The sequence below is a fragment of the Bubalus bubalis genome, chromosome 12, assembly GCF_019923935.1.
Source record: "Bubalus bubalis isolate 160015118507 breed Murrah chromosome 12, NDDB_SH_1, whole genome shotgun sequence".
In the NCBI taxonomy this organism is placed as follows: Eukaryota; Metazoa; Chordata; class Mammalia; order Artiodactyla; family Bovidae; genus Bubalus; species Bubalus bubalis.
In genome coordinates, this window is record NC_059168.1 from 78,084,203 (window position 1) to 78,103,235 (window position 19,033).

At 40.9% G+C, this 19,033-nt stretch overlaps 1 protein-coding gene across 8 annotated transcripts in view; it reads left to right on the forward strand.

Annotated features, from left to right (window-relative positions):
- The first annotated feature begins 6,691 nt into the window (after positions 1-6,691).
- The window catches only part of PUM2 (pumilio RNA binding family member 2), a 118,032-nt gene continuing 105,690 nt past the window's right edge, over positions 6,692-19,033 (forward strand). For 5 of the 8 annotated variants that reach the window (XM_006049163.3, XM_044926212.1, XM_044926215.1 and 2 more), the window contains exon 1: positions 7,477-7,626. The gene's annotated coding sequence lies outside the window, so the exon portion shown is untranslated. Of the gene's footprint in view, positions 7,286-7,476; positions 7,627-19,033 lie in introns of those variants that run through there. The other 3 variants (XM_025261514.3, XM_006049169.3, XM_006049164.3) reach the window with 3 other exon arrangements.

Genomic DNA, 19,033 nt, shown 5'->3' on the forward strand with positions numbered 1-19,033 from the left:
TGGGGGGTTGAGAGGGGGGAGCACGGAGTGTCTTTATTTATTTTGTACCGGCTTTAGGGCAAGGAGTGGAATTCAAGCCATGTGTTCCTTAGAATACCACTGTGGAAACTACTTTGAGATTGGAAATAAAAGCTTCGGAGAAATATTATGCTTGAGACTGGAGGCTTCACTTTGAGAGCAAGGGATTATTCCATGCTATGGAAATTCACCAGATAAAGAACATCTAAGGGAAATTTCTCCTCATAATTTTGAGAATAAGAAATTGTTGTAAACCACGCCTCTCGCTTGTGTGCTCATGCTTAGTCACTCAGTTGTGTCCAGCTCTTTGTGACCCCACGGACTGTAGCCTGCCAGGCTCTTCTGTCCATGGAATTTTTCAGGCACGGATACTGGAGTGGGTTGCCATTTCCTTCTCTGGGGGATTTTCCCGACACAGGGATTCAACCTATGTCTTCTACATTGGCATGCAGATTCTTTACCACTGAGCCACCAGGGAAGCCCAAACCCACACCTCTACAACTATACAATTCCTTAAGAAGTTGGGCTCTGTCCTGGAAGGGGAAGGTGGCTTATTTCAGCTGTGCATGGGCTAGTCAGGGTCTTGCTCCACTTTAGTGGTGAGACAGGACTCTAACAGATGAGGCTGCAATGATGGGGCAAGCCAGGAAGCAAAGTGGTTGTCACCACAGGTCACCATCTTCAGGAACTCTTAATTGACAGAACAAGCTGAAGCCCAGGGGAGTGGAATAGACCTTTCACCCAGTGTCACTGGCCTTGGCAGAGAACATTCAAGAGACTCTCTACTGAGTAACCAGAATCTAGATCATGCAGCAAAAAAAAAAAAAAAAAAAAATCAATTTAGTCACTGAGCTCTTTCCCTCTCCCACCATGGTTTCCTGGGGCTACAGAAAAGTGGCTTCAAACTATACCCAGTACTCAAACTATGGTTTTGAAGGGAAGACATGTTAGTCCCAGATGAGTGAGAACAGTATCAGAGATTTTACTGGCAGTCACTCAAAGCAAAAGAGAGCCTGCCAGGTCTGCCCAGGGTGAGCGTGAATAGCAAGAAAATAAAAGTGGTCTTTCCGTTAGGCAAATGTACCACAAGGGGGCAAGGCAGGGAGGAATACAACACACAAAAGATAGCAAATCTCTCTGAGAGTAACCATAATCAAAGAACAGAAGCTCTACTTAATAAAAACTTGTACATGAATGTTCACAGCAGTGTATTGATAAAAGGTGAAAACAACCCAGATGTCTATCAATTGAATGGATAAATAAAATGTGGTGTATCTGTGCAACGGAATATTATTTGGCCATAAAAAGGAATGAAGTATTTACACAGGCTACAGCATAGATGAACCTTGAAACATTATGCTCAGTGAAAGAAGCCAGCCACACACACACAAAAACCCACATCCATTTATATAAAATGTCCAGAAGAGGCAAACTATATACACAGATAAAAAGTGAGTTAGTGGTTGCTTAGGGCTAGGAGGTATGAGGATGTGTAGAGTGGTAGCCTAAGAGTATATTTTATTTTTAAAGTGAAGTAAATATCCTAAAATTGACTGTGCTGATGATTGCAAGTATCTATGGATAAACTAAGACTTATTGAATTGTACACGTTAAACAGGCAAACTGTATGACCTGTGAGTCGTAGCTTAATAAAACTGCTTTAAAAATAAGAGCCAGCAAAGTTTCTAAGAAGAGACCCATTAAAACAAAAAATAAGATTCAGAAAAAACTGACAGTGAAGGCATGAGAAAAGAGTGTTAGAAAGAAAAGAAACAGCCACATTTTCTGTAAATGCTTATGTTATATTTTAATACCATGACTTCAAGAAAATAAGTTCCAGATGATGTATCAACTCAGGCCCAGTCAGAAAAATAGAGACCACAGTAATTACTTTAACAGAGAGAATTTAACACAGGGTATTGGTTACACTGGCATTCAAGAGCTGAAAGGGTGAGTGAGGTAGTACAGAGTTATAAATACCAGGGGACTTGGACCTCCTTGGAGGGTGCACCCCAGTTACTCCTACTCAGGAGTTTAGAAAAGAGGCCCCGGGAACTGGGCCTTAGACCTCTGTCTGAAGCGGGGCCCTGACCAGCTACTGTGTACAACTTTGAAGGGTGAACTGGCCAGTTCCAGGAGCCTGCAAAGAAGTTAGAAACTAGAACCAACTTCTACAGTTGAGCTGAAGTGCTCTTTTGAGATCATTCTGACAGGAATAACATGAGAACTAGAAGGGGCAAGAAGCCTCTCCTTTCTCTGACCTTCTAATCTCTCTCCAAGGGCCCACAACTGGCAATGTCTACCTGGGGGAGCCAGCTGGGCAGGATCCCAGCCTAAGCATCACAAAGTTTGGAGCTGAAATACAATAGATTAACACTCAATATAGATGAGGATAACAATCTAAAATGAGATGAAAAGGAAGACTGAAGGGTTAAGGAAACCCTGAAACCAAAACAACACTGCACCATTGTACCATTTGACTGAAAGCTGAATTAATAATTTGATGAAAAGGCTTGATTTAAATATAATGAATTACCAGGAAAAAGACAAGATATTAAAGAAATTAGTAAGGAGATGATGCATGTGGAGGACAAAGTTTTTGTTTGTCTTTCAAACATACTTTTTAGGGAATTCCCTGGCAGTTCAGTGGTTAAGATTCAGGGCTTTCACTGCTGGGGGCCCATGTTCAATGCTGGTTGGGGAATTAAGATCCTGCAACAACATAAATTCTTTTTAATAGTATCTTTACATTAGCTTTACAATAGTAGTGGTACAAAATATTTAAAATAAGAATAATCATTGTCCCTGAAGTAGAGAATCCATCAAAGATCACAGAAATAATATTCAGAGCTACTACACACAAAAAATCCCCTGAAATGATTAAAAAACCACAACTTCCAAATATCATGGTTATGTTTTAATATCAGGAAAATATGTTCGAGACTGATTGACAGTGAGACACATTGTTGTTAAGACACTGAAGTTCAAAAGTACAGAAAAAATTCTTAAGTAGGTTAAAATCAAATCGGCCTCAGGTTTTCCACAAGCCTTTTCACTAAAAGCAATGTTTGCAAAGTCCTGAAGGGAAAAACTGCAAGACCCAAGAATAGCTGTTGCTTGAGTTTAAATAAAACAGGAAGACATTTTCAAGCATGAAATAACTTAGGGAATAGGAAACTATCATGAAAAATTGCAAATGGACACAAATTCTTTGAAGCTTCTCTCATCAAAAGGTAAAGTCTATTTCTTTATCTTTTAAATCCATGCTGGCTTATAATTTGCTTTGACCAATGACTTGGAAGGGACACTATATAAGGTCCAAGCCTAAGCCTCAGGGGACAGTGCCACTTCCAAACTCCCTCTCCGAGGGATGAACAGGTCTGAGCAAGCCTGTGGGAGGGGCTACAAAAGGCTTTGGCTGACCACCAGATCGGACCCCAGGCTCCCTGGTCAGCCGCTGCTGCTGCTGCTGCTGCTAAGTTGCTTTAGTCATGTCCGACCCTATGTGACCCCATAGACGGCAGCCCACCAGGCTCCCCTGTCCCTGGGATTCTCCAGGCAAGAACACTGGAGTGGGTTGCCATTGCCTTCTCCAGTGCGTGAAAGTGAAAAGTGAAAGTGAAGTCGCTCAGTCGTGTGGGACTCTTAGTGACCCCATGGACTGCAGCCTTCCAGGCTCCTCCATCCATGGGATTTTCCAGGCAAGAGTACTGGAGTGGGGTGCCATTGCCTTCTCCGTGGTCAGCCACTAGCCAACCACAATCACATAGGTGAGTCCAGGAGACATCAGCTGAAATTCCCAGTTGAATGCAGCCCATCTGACTAACCCACAGAACTGGGATATAGGGAAAGATCATTGAGGGTGGTTTATAATCCAAGTAGAGGCTGATATGGGCTTCCAAGGTGGCTCAGTGATAAAGAACCCGCCTGCAATGCAGGAGACATGGGTTTGATCGCTGAGTTTGGAAGATTCCCTGGAGAAGTAAATGGCAACCCACTCCAGTATTCTTGCCTGGGAAATTCCTTGGACAGAGGAGCCTGGCAGGCTACAGTCCATGGGGTCACAAGAGTCAGACATGACTTAGAGACTAAATAACAACAACAAGAGGCTGATCCATGACAAAATCCATACTACTAAATCAAAATGAAGTCAGAAATGAAGAAGCAATAAACAATAAATACATTTAACTGAAAAGGGTGTAGAAACAAGGGAGCCCTCTTAGACTGTTGGTGGGAATATAAATTGGTGTGGCCACTAAGGAGAACAATATGTAGATTCATCAAAAAACTAAAAATAGAGTTAGCATATGATCCAGCAATCCTGCTCCTGGGCATATATATATACAGAGAAAACACTAATTAAAAAACATACATGCACCCCAATGTTCATAGTAGCACTATTTACCATAGCCAGGATATTGAAGCAACCTAAGTGTCCATTGACAAATGAATGGGTAAAGAAGATGTGGTATATATGTACAGTGGAATATAACTCAGCCATGAAAAAGAGCAAAATAATGCCATTTGCAGCAATATGGATGGACCTAGAGATTATCATACTAAAGGAAGTAAGTCTGACAGAGAAAGACAAATATCATGTGCTATCACTCATATGTAGAATCTAAAAAAAAAAAAAAGATACAAATGAACTTATTTACAAAGCAGAAACAGACTCACAGACATAGAAACAACCTTACAGTTACCAAAAGGGGAAATGGGGCGGGGGGGAGAATAAATTATGAGTTTGGGATTAGCAGATACATACTACTATATAAACTAGATAACAACAGGATCCTACTATATAGCACAGGGAACTGTATCTAGTATCTTGTAATATACTATGAGGGAAAAGAATCTGAAAAAAAACAACAACATACACACACACACACACACACACACATATATATGTAAAACTGAGTTAACTTTCTATACACCACCAGAAACTAACACAATATTGTAAATTATACTTTAATTAAAAAATTAAAGAAAAATACATTTAAATGCTGAAATTAAGACAAATCAGTATGGAAATGATGGATTAAAATAGCATGTCAATGTTATAAACTCTGACAAAGTGAAAAATCATAAAAGCAAAAAATTAGGAAGTACAGGACAGAGGTAGAAGGAACTGAAAGTGTGCAGATCTATCTTTCATAGCAGGGAACTCAGTAGTGACCAATATTGGAGCATGTAGTTTGAAAAAGTTACTCTGTCCTATTAATGATTTTTATAATTGTGTTTAACCTTTGAGAAACTTCTCACAAGTCAATTTCTCTTGCAGTGAAGAAACATGCATCTGAGTAGATCCTTCAGTTAAATTCAAGTTAAGACTAAATTCAACACTGTACTTTAAAAAACAACATGTGCAGATTGAGCTTACCCCTGTTATAGTCACTCTACATATGTAGCTCTCTATCCACCTATCTGTATTTATCTATGTAATAATGGCATTCACCAACCATGGTTATTTGTAGTATTTCTGAGATATTAAAATTGGGGTGATTTGAGCTTTTCTTTAGGCTTCCCTGATAGCTCAGTTGGTAAAGAATCTGCTTGCAATGCAGGAGACTCTGGTTTGATTCCTGGGTCGTGAAGATCTGCTGGAGAAGGGATAGACTACTTACTCCAGTTTTCCTGGAGCTTTTCTTATTTCTTAAAGCTTCTATAAAAGGCTTAAATGATTTTTATTAAAACCACAAAGTTCTAAAAGGAGTTTACAAGAAGTTCCTTGAGAGAGAGGTCCCAGTGGAAAGCTGATATTTGCATAGGGAATATTGAAATAGCATTATGCTGTAAAATGTGATCTGTCTAAGCTGGTGGTTCTCAATGGCTCCACAGCATAACCACTGAAGAGCTTTTTTAAAACATCAGTGTCTCCGCTCAGACCCATTAAATAAAAATCTCTGGGATGGGGCCTGGAAATCGAGATCTTTAAAATGTTGGCCAGGTGATTCTGATATGCAACTCTGGTTGAGAAGCACTTGTCTCAACAGGCCATATAGACATAACCCTCAGATGCAATGCGTGTGGCTGGAAAGCGAAGGACAATTGTTCATCCTATGCCTCCTCTGTCCCACCAGAACGTGCACTGGATCTGTTAGTTACTCAAGAAGAGGAGAATGAACACTCTGAGTAGGCTACTTGACCGCAGTCTAGGTTCCCTTGTGGTCGTAAGATGCCTGACAGCAGGAACTGAGGCAATATGCTTTCTTGCTGTCTTTTTTACATTCAGAAGGAGGGACTGGCTCCTTACAGAGCCCTCCCCGCCAAAGCTCTGAGTTGGCAAGTTTGTGTCTCACTGGCTTTAAATGGATGACACACCCATTGCAGAAACAGTTCCTATTGAGATGGAATTATTGTGATTGGATCACCAATGCTTCTTCAACTTCATTGTGTAGAGGAATTGCCTGGGAATCTTGTTAAAATGCAGATTTTGATTCACTAAGTTCTGGAGTGGGGCCAAGATTCTGCATTTCTAATAAGCTTCCAGATGATTAAAATGTCTGTCAGGCATCACTGTCAGTGACACGTACAATGACCACCTTAAATATCAAGCACACCTGATATTTACAGCAGCTGAGGCTTAACACAGGAAGGCTAATAAAAGAGCCTGCTACAGGAATCCAGACGTGGGAAGCAGCCGCGCGCGAGAATCCCTGGCTTAGCAGAACACCCGAGTTTCCTTTGTGTTTACCGGGCGAAGCACAGAGGTTACAGGGGTGGGGGGCAGCCCCCGCATAAGTCCACTTAAGGGGTTCACTTTTCCACACTTGTGTCCCCGCCCCACCCCCCACCGTCTTCCTTCGGGGTGAGGATAAGGGTGAAACCTAAAGGCCTGGATTACTGGTCCGGGTCTTGTGGGTGCCGGTACCCCGAAAGACGAAGTGAGAGGACTACACCGTGGTGGGGAGGGCGCTGACACTCTCACAGGCAGTCGGGGTGTGTGGGGGAGAACAATGAACTACGGGACAGGAAGCGCAAGGCCAGCGAGTTCGGAAGACTAGGCCCCACGCGGGAAGACGGACACGAAAGCAGCGTTCGAAAACACCACGCCTGCGCCGCCCAAGACCGGCGCGCGCTCCCTCCCGGCGCCACAGCCGAGCTTAGGACCAGCCGCGAGCCCGCAAGGTGAGGGCGGGGACGCAGACGCCGGAGGGACGGCCGAAACGCGCGAGCGCGGAGAGAGTGAGCAAGCGCAGAGCTGCCTTCGGCGGGGGCCTGGAGCGCGGGAGAAGCGTCGGAAGCCACTGAGAGGAGCGGCACCTTGGTGAGCACTCCCCCCCCGCCCCCCCGCCACCGCCGCCCTCCCTTCCCTTTTCTCCCGGAGTGCTTTGCGCGCGCCCGGTGGGCGGGGGGGGAGGGGAGGGGAGGCGGCGGTGGCAGCCATGTTGTTGTGAGTCTCTGTGTCTCACCCTCGGTACTTCGGTGGTTCGGAGGAGGAGGAGGGGGAGGAGAAGGAGGAGGTGGGGTGGGGGGGAGGGAGGTAGGTGGAGAAAGAAGATCTTGCCGCCACCGAAGGCGGAGGAGGGGGAGGACGGCCAAGAGCGACGCCGCCGTGTGCCCAACGGTCGGTGTCCCCGGCTGAGGCAGCGCGGCCGCAGCAGCCCCGTAAGTCAGTCGCGCTTGCACCCCTCTCCCCGTGCTCTGGCGCCGCGGGGCGGCTCCCCGGGCTTTGTGTGGCGGTCTCGGCTGCGGGCAACCCGCCGGCGGGAGGGCGGACGGGGCCCGCGGGCAACCCAGGACGGCCGCGGCCTGCTGCCCGCTCGCACAATGCAGGGGGAGGAGGGGTGCCGGAAGGGGGTGTGCGCCCGGTGTGTGTGTGTGTAGGGGGGTGCTCACGCCTTTCTCGCTTCCTTTCCTCCCCGCGTCTGAGCCTCGCGGAGCTTGCGGGGGGCCTTCCCGGCGCGCTTGGGGTTAGAGATCGAGCTGTCCGCCTGCCCAGCCCTTAAAGGCTCGGAACGTGCGGGGGGAGAGAGGCCGGGTGGATCCCGAGAAGCATGCGAGTTGGAAGTGGGCGAAGAGGAAGGAGCGGGTTTATGAAAACAAGTGTGGGGATGAATGCTTGAGGTCCCGAGCGTGTCCAGGAAAAGCTTCCGGTAGACAGGTGTAGGGACGAAAGAGACGGCGGCTTGGGTTCGGTGTGTTAGGTGCCATTGGTGAGGAGTGTTGTGGTTTTGTTAACTGTAACCGATTTCGAGACTCAGGGAAATGTAAACATTAAAATCAAACAGATTAAAACTTCACACATTGTAGCTAGCCTTTTGTATCTGTCCTAGGCCAAGTTTGGGAAACATGTTAAAAATTTTTTTTTGCCCAAACACACGTGTAAAAGTTAGTGTTAACTTCAGAGACCACAGCTAGGGAAAACCAACTTTTCTTAGCTTTTCATTCTGACACATTTAAACGTTTTACTGGGATGGGAATTGCGGAGTTAATCATGTATAATAAGAGAACCGTGTTAAAATCTGGACTTAGTACTCTTGTGAGATTTTAGCTTAAAAATTGGTGACAGACTTAGGGGCAAAGGTTTTTTTGTGTGTGTGTTGGGGGGGAAGCTGTACTAGAAAAAAGCTTTTAAATGTTTGAGAGAAATGTAGTACTTGAAAAGGTATTGTATATCAAGAAAATTTTAATAAAGGGTGTTACCTAAGAATTTCAGAAGACTTGTTTACTGCTTAGATTCGTGTTTAATAGGTGACTCTTTCACCATGTGACCTGGAGCATTGGAGGATGATTTAAGGATTTCTGGCTAGGAATCCGGTTAAAAACACAAACATAAATAGTTTTAAATGGCTAAGTTTCTATTCTTAGTTTTTTAATACCCTGCTTTTAAAAAAATGATTTGCTTTATCTGCACAATCGTCCTTAAATAGTTACTGGCATTTCCTTTATTTCAAGCATGTCTTTTAAAAGTCGAATTTCTGGTGACATTGAGTTGTTTAGAATTGTCGTTTGGTGTCCCAGAGGGCGAGTTTTGTATGAAATAACGCCATATTTTAAAAAATAAAATTATATTTCAGAATCCTGGTTCTTCAGGTTTTAAAGTTCATTTTTGTTATTTGCACAATAACTCTTATCTTCAAGTTACATTTGCAATTAACAAATATCTTCAAACAATTTAAACTTTAATTTTAATACTTAATTTTCTTATTTTGAGTCTAAAGTTCTCTTAGATGTTTGATATTAATAAAATTTCAGCTTTTTAAAGTCTAAATACTGCCATATTTAAATTGGTCATACAAGGTTGTCACTTTAATAGGTTAATTTTTTAAGGCATTACAAGTATATAATAAGCCAAATAAGCAGTCTTAACACAGATACTAATATTAGGATTTTGTTTCTCTTAAACCTTCCATACTTGTTTATAAATCTTTCCGGTGTTGAAAGATAATTTATCTTCCTATGTAGTTACTTCCTGTGTAGGTACTATCCAAGTTAACAGAAGTCATTACTTCTGAGATATTAAGGCCAGGTGTGACATCCAAAGCCAATCTTCTCTGTGACCAGACTGCCTCCTTTTTATTGATACTGATAGGATCTTCATAGTTTTAAGTGGAGGTTGGTTCTGCTTCCTGGACTCAAGTTCTTTGTACTTTGTAATTCAGCAACCTTTGAATTTGTTGGGTTTCTAAGACAAGGAAAACACTCTGTATTTTTTCTTGTTTTTAAAACTTGTGGATACATACTTGAAATGGTTGTACCTCATGGCTTTGTTCAGCTTGCATTCACAGTTTGAGGCCATTTTACAGACAGGTATGATTAAGATAATAATTGTACCTGTAACAGTGTAACAGGTACACTTGTTACATACTAGATTGCTACATACTAGATTTTTTGCTGTTTTTTTAAGAAAGCATAAAAATAGTCTGACTTGCTCCTATTGTCCCACTTTCTCACTCTTAGTTTGGATGAGTTTGTAAGAAGGAACTGATCAGGTATGGCTCAGCCCCTTTCCTCTTTCTCTTTGGGAGCCTGCCCCTCGCAGAAAGCACTTTGCTTCCTCCCGAGGCCACCAGTGATAGACTCTGTCCCTTTCTGAAGGAGGACTGTGATTGTCCAGTGCTACCTGTGACTGGGTTAGGATAATTATGGAGTGTGGTTGTTAGGACGCTGTCTTGGTCTAGGTTTAGATTTTGCTTTTCAGAAATAAAGAAGCTATTTGGATTACCATCAGTCTTAACTCCTGTGTCTCTCACTCCTGAATTCTGATGTGGTGGGAAAAAGGTTTCTTCAAACCCTATTATCTACAAACTAATACTTAAATAGTGATTTTTATATTTAGCAATATAGATAGAAGACATTTTTATTTAAAAGTTGTTGCTTTTGTAGTAGAAAAAGTGAATTTACAGAGAAATATTTTCACACTTTTCCAGTGAAATGCTGTATAGAATTTTTACATAGGTAGGTGCATGATACATGCTGCTGCTTCTCAGATTTTCACATAGCAGTATGCTTAGAGACATATCACCGATTTTCACTTCTTATTCTCTTACCGTTATCTTGTGAAGAGATAAAAGATTTTACAGTACTGGAAAACATCCAGATTGTGTCCACCTTACATACATATTCCAGAATTTTACCGTAGCTGCTAGATACAAAAGCGGATAAGAAATGTGAAGGGAAAAGGGATAGTTAGGGTGTCAGAACACTTTAACTGGAAATGGAACAGAAAAAAAAAGGCAGTCATTTTCACCTATCTAGGATGATATGTGTATTTGGATCGCAAAATTCTGCTTCCTGAAGGAGTTCTGGTGAAATTGACTATAAAGTGACAGTACGAAACCATCTACTCAGTGCCTGCCTAGGAGAATAAAATCTGTAGCTGACTTCCAGAGTACGTAAAAAATAGTGTGAGAAGAGGTTGGTTTTTTTTTTTTTAAGTCCCCCCCCAAAAAGTATATGAGACTTAATTTTAGAGATGTCTTTGTGGTTTCTGTTTGTGGGACATTTTATGTCAAGGGTAGTAAGTTCTAGATCTCTTAAATGGTGGTCTCTGATTTTAGGCACTGTTTCTGAAAGGCTTACTAGGGAATCAGTGGGAGATAGTCTTTAACTGTATAAAATGGTTTTCTTCATTCTGACATTAAAAGAAAGTAGATGAAAAGCTTCCCGGGTGGCTTAGTGGTTAAAAAAAAAAAAAAAAAAAAAAAAATCTGCCTGCCAATGCAGAAGACATGGGTTTGATCCCTGGGTGGGGAAGATCCCTTGGAGAAGGAAATGGCAACCCACTCCAGTATTCTTGCCTAGAGAATTGCAGAGACAGAAAGGAGCCTGGTGGGCTACAGTCCATGAGGTCGCAAAGAGTTGGACATGACTGAGTGACTAAGACACACACACATAGTATTTTATTAGCATTTTTAGCGTGATTAAATGCAAAAACATTATACTTTCCATGGCAAAACCTGATCATAAAAACTGATTCAACATAACCAGAATTAAAATTTTAAATGTAGAGAATTTATAAATTCAGGTTTTCCTACCATGTTTTCTTAGACCACTTTTTAATATAAATATAATTGATTGCTTTTCATCCAATTTGTGTTTGTGCATGCTCAGTCTTTATTTAAACTCTAAATTATATGGTGCCTATACAAGCAAAAATAGGAGTACTCAAAGATAAATCATTTGCTAATTTTTATCCTAAGTCTGGTCAAGAAGGTACTTATGGCGTATTAGTTCCCATTCAGTCTATTTGCTACTCTGGATATTCTAAGTTGTATCATTTCATCAAGCTAGAGTATCAGCAACTTGCATTCATTTTTTGAGGTTTGCAGGCCTGTCGTGTGCCACAGTGTTTAGATGTTGGCCGGGCAGTGGTCTCTGTCCTTACTGTTTTACTGCAACTATAAGGTTATGTTTATCGTGGAGAGGAAGTTGATAAAACTCATGTTTACACAGTGCAGTACACTAAGTGCCACCCTAGGTGGTGGTGCAGAAGTGCTGTGGACTCAGGTAGGTAGACACTGCAGGGGGTCAAGAAAAGCTTTCCAGAAGAGGTAAAGTGGACTGTAAAAAGACTTAGAAATGTTAATTTAGTCAAGAGATGGGTGAAATGGCATTTAGCCAGAGGGATTAGTATGTGTAGTGACCCAGATAGGGAGAATGGCAGAGCTAGAAGGGGAGGTAGGGAGGAGAATTGAGAAGATTTGACTGCAGATACAGGTAGAGACCCACTGGATTTAAGGGCCATTTTAAATTTGAACAATTCTACGAAGACTTTGGAGATAATATCTTGGAAAGATTTAGAACACTATTGTCCAGGAACCCTTAACATAATTACTGTGAGTCGCTTTCCCTGAATTTTTAGACACATGACTTTCCTTGAAGGATTGACTAAAAAATGGGATTATGAAACCTTGCATCTGCTAAGCAAGTCGTTGAGTATATTTTCTATTACAACTCTGGGTTCTCTATAATACTGTTTGTAAGAATTTTCTTTTAAAGCTTAGTGTTAGAAATAAGGTTATCTTTAAAAAAAAAAAAAGGAAATAAGGTTGTCTCCAAGGAATTGGATACAGAGAATTTCATTGTATAATATGCTGTGTCCCGCCATCTTTATGACTTTAGAAGTTAAACTTGAGTTTACTTACTATTTTTGTTATTTAATATTTGCTTAGGTATTTTCCTAATTAGTTTTTGTTGTGTATATTTCCTATGAGTCACTTGGTGTGTCTTCCAAAATTTTTTATTTTGTAAAGAGTGAATTTCATTTAGATTATACTTGACTATTTCTACCACAAGCACTTTTTTTGGTATGTACCTTCATGCTGCTGCTGCTGCTGCTAAGTTGCTTCAGTCGTGTCTGACTCTGTGCGACCCCATAGACGGCAGCCCACCAGGCTTCCCTGTCCCTGGGATTCTCCAGGCAAGAACCGTGGAGTGGGTTGCCATTTCCTTCTCCAAATGTACCTTCATAGTCCTTGAAACTAACATACATTTGGTTTCTCTTTTCAGACACTGCAGTGTAGGTGTTTTTGAGTTTTTGTTGTTTTCTAAGTGAGAGCTTAGGTTTTTTGTTTTGTTTTTTAACTTCTGTATCTTTAGGAAATTGGTATGGTCATCTCAATTTAAAGTGATTGGGAAGCAGATCACCAGTTCAAGGCTTGTTCTTGAATATTTGAGGAACCTGTTAAAAAAAAATCACAATTCATACTTAGCACCTAAAAGATTTCCTTATATTTGGTTCAAAATTTTGTACTGCTCATATTTTTCTTACACTATTCATAATAGTCATAATAAACTAAACATTTTAAAAACTTAACTGTCACAGGTTATGACTTTTCCTACAGAAAAGAAAATCGAAATAGATAACTCGTTGATTTTTCTTTTTTGGGGGGGCTAGACTAGAATGACTGCAGGAGAAGGCAGTGGCACCCCACTCCAGTACTCTTGCCTGGAAAATCCCATGGACGGAGGAGCCTGGTAGGCTGCAGTCCATGAGGTTGCTAAGAGTCGGTCACAACTGAGCGACTTCACTTTCACTTTTCACTTTCATGCATTGGAGAAGGCAATGGCAACCCACTCCAGTGTTCTTGCCTGGAGAATCCCAGGGACGGGGGAGCCTCGTGGGCTTCTGTCTATGGGGTCGCACAGAGTCAGACACGACTGAAGCAACTTGGCAGCAGCAGCAGAATGACTGCTTCTCAAAATATCATCTTTTGTGTTAACATGTTTATAGAAAGTTACAGTCATACTAGGTTAAAGTGAAGCAGATTGATTTATTTATGCATGTGTACATGCCACACTTCAGGGCTTGTGGAATCTTAGTTCCCCAACCAGGGATGAAACCTAGGCCCTCAGCAGATGAAGTGCGGAGTTCTAACCACTGAACTGCTAGGGGATTCCCAGTTAAGCAGTTTTAATTGTGGGACATCTCAGAGCCTTTACTATGCTAATATCACAGAGAATGAATTCCAGAATGACCATCTGCTAAGCTTGCAAAAGAACAAATGGGTGCTGGGGAGCAGCGAGTTCTAAGAGTGTTGGACAAGGAATCTCTTATTTTAAAGAATGCTGTGCGTTGGTGATTAAGAAACACACTTTGGAAAATTTTTGTCTGAAGAAGAAAATCTTTTAAAAGTTGCACTAAAATCTGCTGCTTAAAATGGTTTTTCCTTTTCCAGTTGTCTCATACCATGAATTCAAATGATTTCCTTTAATTCTCTGTTACTACCTAATTAAGATTTTTTGAGTTATTTCCACTTGGTGTTATGTCGCTTCTAATTGATAATGTGTAACAATTGAAAATTTCTAGATCACCATTAGAGACATGTCTTCATTTGTTGGGCATTCAACCCAGTACTAAAATGAATTGAAAATAGCACAAGATTGCTTGTACTCTGTTTTGTGATAAAGTTTCTAAACTGTAATAGATTTAAACTGTATTAATATAGAACCTATTTTTTAAAAACAATTTATTTCGCTAATAAGCCTTAGAACACAGAAATACAAAAGCATGAAGCCAGCAGTACCCAGTCTCCTACCAAACTTGGGTGTTTATTTTTTCATACTCCACACAAACATATACATTGCCCCTCTTTTGTTAAAACTTGGATCAGATTAGACACCTCAGGCAACTTGGTGTTTTTATTTAATATCATGGATATTTTATTATATTAGTACATGTAACTTTAATAACCTGTAATAGTGCATGACTTTTTATTTTTGCTAACCCATTTTTTGTTTGTTTGTTTAGGTTCTATTTTTGAACTACTGCAAGCAAATGTTGCAGTAAATAACCATTATTCAGTTCATCCTTTTATGTTGTTTGTGTAAGTTAAATTACCAGAAGAGAAATAACTGTGTCAAAGGATTATATATTGATTCTCAAGCACACACAAAAAATATATTCACTCATTATGATGAGTTAATACACTAGAGAGGACTTATATTGCAATTTTACATGCTGTCTAGTCTCCACCATAACCTTATGAGGGAAACATTGTTAATCTCATTTGCAAATGGGGAAAGAGAAACAGAGTTCAAGTACTTTGAGTTCATTTAGCTACTTAGAGGCAAACATGGTGCCATATTCTAGATCTTTTTGTTCTGGTTTCTGTTTCTGTTATGCCATGATGAATGATACAAAACTTTTAGTTGGAAAATCATTAGGGTCCTTGTGAATTAAACCCTTGTACAAAAAAGATCTTCACGACCCAGATAATCACGATGGTGTGATCACTCACCTAGAGCCAGACATCCTAGAATATGAAGTCAAGTGGGCCTTAGGAAGCATCACTACGAACAAAGCTAGTGGAGGTGATGGAATTCCGGTGGAGCTATTTCAAATCCTGAAAGATGATGCTGTGAAAGGGCTGCACTCAATATGCCAGCAAATTTGGAAAACTCAGCAGTGACCACAGGACTGGAAAAGGTCAGTTTTCATTCCAATCCCAAAGAAAGGCAATACCAAAGAATTCTCAAACTACCACACAATTGCACTCATCTCACACGCTAGTAAAGTAATGCTCAAAATTCTCCAAGCCAGGCTTCAGCAATATGTGAACCATGAACTTCCAGACATTGAAGCTGGTTTTAGAAAACGCAGAGGAGCAAGAGATCAAATGGCCAACATCTGCTGGATCATGGAAAAAGCAAGAGAGTTCCAGAAAAACATCTATTTCTGCTTTATTGACTGTGCCAAAGCCTTTGACTGAGTGGATCACAATAAACTGTGGAAAATTCTGAAAGAGATGGGAATACCAGACCACCTGACCTGCCTCTTGAGAAACCTGTATGCAGGTCAGGAAGCAACAGTTAGAACTGGACATGGAACAACAGACTGGTTCCAAATACGAAAAGAAATACATCAAGGCTGTATATTGTCATCTTGCTTATTTAACTATGCAAAGTACATCATGAGAAACGCTGGGCTGGATGAAGCACAAGCTGGAATCAAGATTGCCAGAAGAAATATCAATAACCTCAGATATGCAAATGACACCACTCTTAAGGCAGAAAGTGAAGAGGAACTAAAAAGCCTCTTGATGAAAGTGAAAGAGGAGAGTGAAAAAGTTGGCTTAAAGCTCAACATTCAGAAAACTAGGATCATGGCATCTGGTCCCATCACTTCATGGGAAGTAAATGGGGAAACAGTGGAAACAGTGTCAGACTTTATTTTGGGGGGCTCCAAAATCGCTGCAGATGGTGATTGCAGCCATGAAACTAAAAGACACTTACTCCTTGGAAGGAAAGTTATGACAAACCTAGACAGCATGTTAAAAAGCAGAGACATTACTTTATCAACAAAGGTTCGTCCAGTGGTCGTGTATGGATGTGAGAGTTGGACTATAAAGAAAGCTGAGTGCTGAAGAATTTATGCTTTTGAACTGTGGTATTGGAGAAGACTCTTGAGAATCCCTTGGACTGCAAGGAGATCCAGCCAGTCCATCCTAAAGGAGATCAGTCCTGGGTGTTCATTGGTAGGACTGATGTTGAAGCTGAAACTCCAATCTTTGGCCACCTGATGCGAAGAGCTGACTCATTTGCAAAGACCCTGATGCTGGGAAAGATTGCGGGAAGGAGGAGAAGGGGACGACAGAGCATGAGATGGTTGGATGGCATCACTGACTCGATTGGACATGAGTTTGAGTAAACTCTGGGAGTTGGTGATGGACAGCTCCAGAGGCCTGACGTGCTGCGGTTCATGGGGTCGCAGAGAGTCGGAGACAACTAAACTGAACTGATACTGATACAGGTGGTTTGGTATGTATAAGGGTCTCAACTGTATCTGCAAAGGCAAGCATTACTTGGAGAGTGGAAGGAAAGAAGGAAAGTGAAGTTGCTCAGTCGTGTCCGACTCTTTGCGACCCCGAGGACTGTTACCAGGCTCTTCCATCCATGGAATTCTCCAGGCAAGAATATTGGAGTGGGTTGCCATATCCTTCTCCAGGGGATCTTCCCAACCCAGAGATCAAACCTGGGTCTCTGCATTGCAGGCAGACGCTTTACCCTCTGAGCCACCAGGAAAGCCGCCCCAAATGCCTGTCTCCCTTCTAGGACTAATTCAGATAAGTCTTAGGTGGGATGTGTTTTTAATTTTTGAACCTTTTATCTAGATTCTCATACACTATGCGTATTTGATAATCAGTGACCTTAACATTGAGATGCTCATATCCCTGAGGGGTACATGAAGAATTTTCAAAATGTTAGCACATTTAGTTTTCTGAGGGTCAGTTAACAGGTCCTCACTGTATGTACTGATAAAAGCACATCTTTGATCCTAGGTCTTCATATAGTGTATTTTAACCCAGGTGGGCTTCCCTGGTGGTTCAGATAGTAAAGAATCTTGCCTGTAGTGCAGGAGACCTGGGTTCGATCCATGGGTTGGGAAGATCCCCTGGAGAAGGGAATGGCAGCCCACTCCAGTGTTCTTGCCTGAAGAATCCCATGGACAGAGGAGCCTGGCGGGCTACAGTCCGTGGGATCGCAAACAGTAGGACACAAGTGAATGATTAACAACCCCAGGTAATTAAGCCTTTGAGACTCCAAACTTAGAGGTAGCTTCCTGTAGTGATTAACCTTATTGATTCACATTGATGATAGAATGAGATAATAGCCAAGAACTGGAGTGTTTTGACTTTCTTTGGGAATTTCTGAATTAGATCAATGATAGTCTTGAGTGGTAGGAGTAATTGTGAATTTTTTTTAAGCCAGTTTCCTTCTTCCCTAACCTTTTGTCAAAGAATACTTAAAAAGAACAATACTGTGAAATGTTTTGAAAACTAGAAATATGTAAATAAGACTGTAAAATATGTTGAATTTGAATGTATGGATTTTTTTGCTGCATTTTTTTGAACACTTTGGAGGAGTATATCGAAGAATTAGGGTAAAAAAATAAGTGCTAACCACAAGTACAATTCCTTTAAATCAGATGATAGAATATTTAGATTTACAAATTGGATTTCCTTTTTTTTAACCCAAAATGTCGTGAAGGTGTGTCTAGAGGTAATTGCTATAGTAGGTATGGTTATACATGTAAATTGCATCATAACATCTTTAAAACCCTTAGAAGTTTACAGATAAGGGACAGGATTGAACTTGGGCCCCAGAGCAGTGAAAACACCAAGTCATAACCATTGGTTCTTCAGGGAATTCTGGAGAATATTTTCTTTTAAGTGATGCTTAATTTACTGAAAAGATGTATTTCTGTTGTGTTTCTTTATAACTCATGATACCTTTTTCATGTATAGATGTATGTATAATTGAGTTCTACCATATAAAACCATTGATTTCCAAACTAACTTGCCTAGTGATTTTTAATATGTATATATTTTAAACATTTTTAAAATATAGGTATTCAAAGAGTATATAACTATAAAATACAAATCATGCATATCTCTTTCCTGACATGACCACTATTAGCGGTTGTATCACTCTATTTGCCATGTATACATACGTATGCGGGTGTGCTGCTTTTACAGAAGTGGAATGATAGAATCACTGGTTTTTACCTTGCCTTTTCACTTCATAGTCTAAAATTTTTTCATGTATGCATAAATATACCCATCTTATGCTTTTAATGGGTGTATAGTTGATAATTTTATCATTTTCTTTCCCTCCTTATTACAGTATTTAGTATCCATTTGCTCTCCTCCCTCATGACTGTTAACATTTCACACAACACTGACACAACCAGAACAGTATGCAACATTTTGATACATAATTCTGATGAGGTTTTAAATTCTCAGGGATAAGATGATATTAATATATTGAAAAATACAAATTAAATGTCAGGAGAATTGAGAAAAAGATTATTTGGAGGAGGTTTTAATGGAGAAAGTGGCATTTGAGCCAAACAGATCCAAAGAGATTTGTAGGATTTGCACATGAAGAGATAAGATGACAGAGCTGTCCAAGGGACTGGAATAGTTCAACAAAAGGAAAGTTGGGGAAGAGAGTGATGGTTTATGCTTGGTTGGTGTGGAAAATAGCATGGAGCATTTGGAGTCTTCATATTATTGAATCCTCTGCCATTTTAGTAGCTTCGTCTACTAGGGTAGGGAAGTTGAGCACA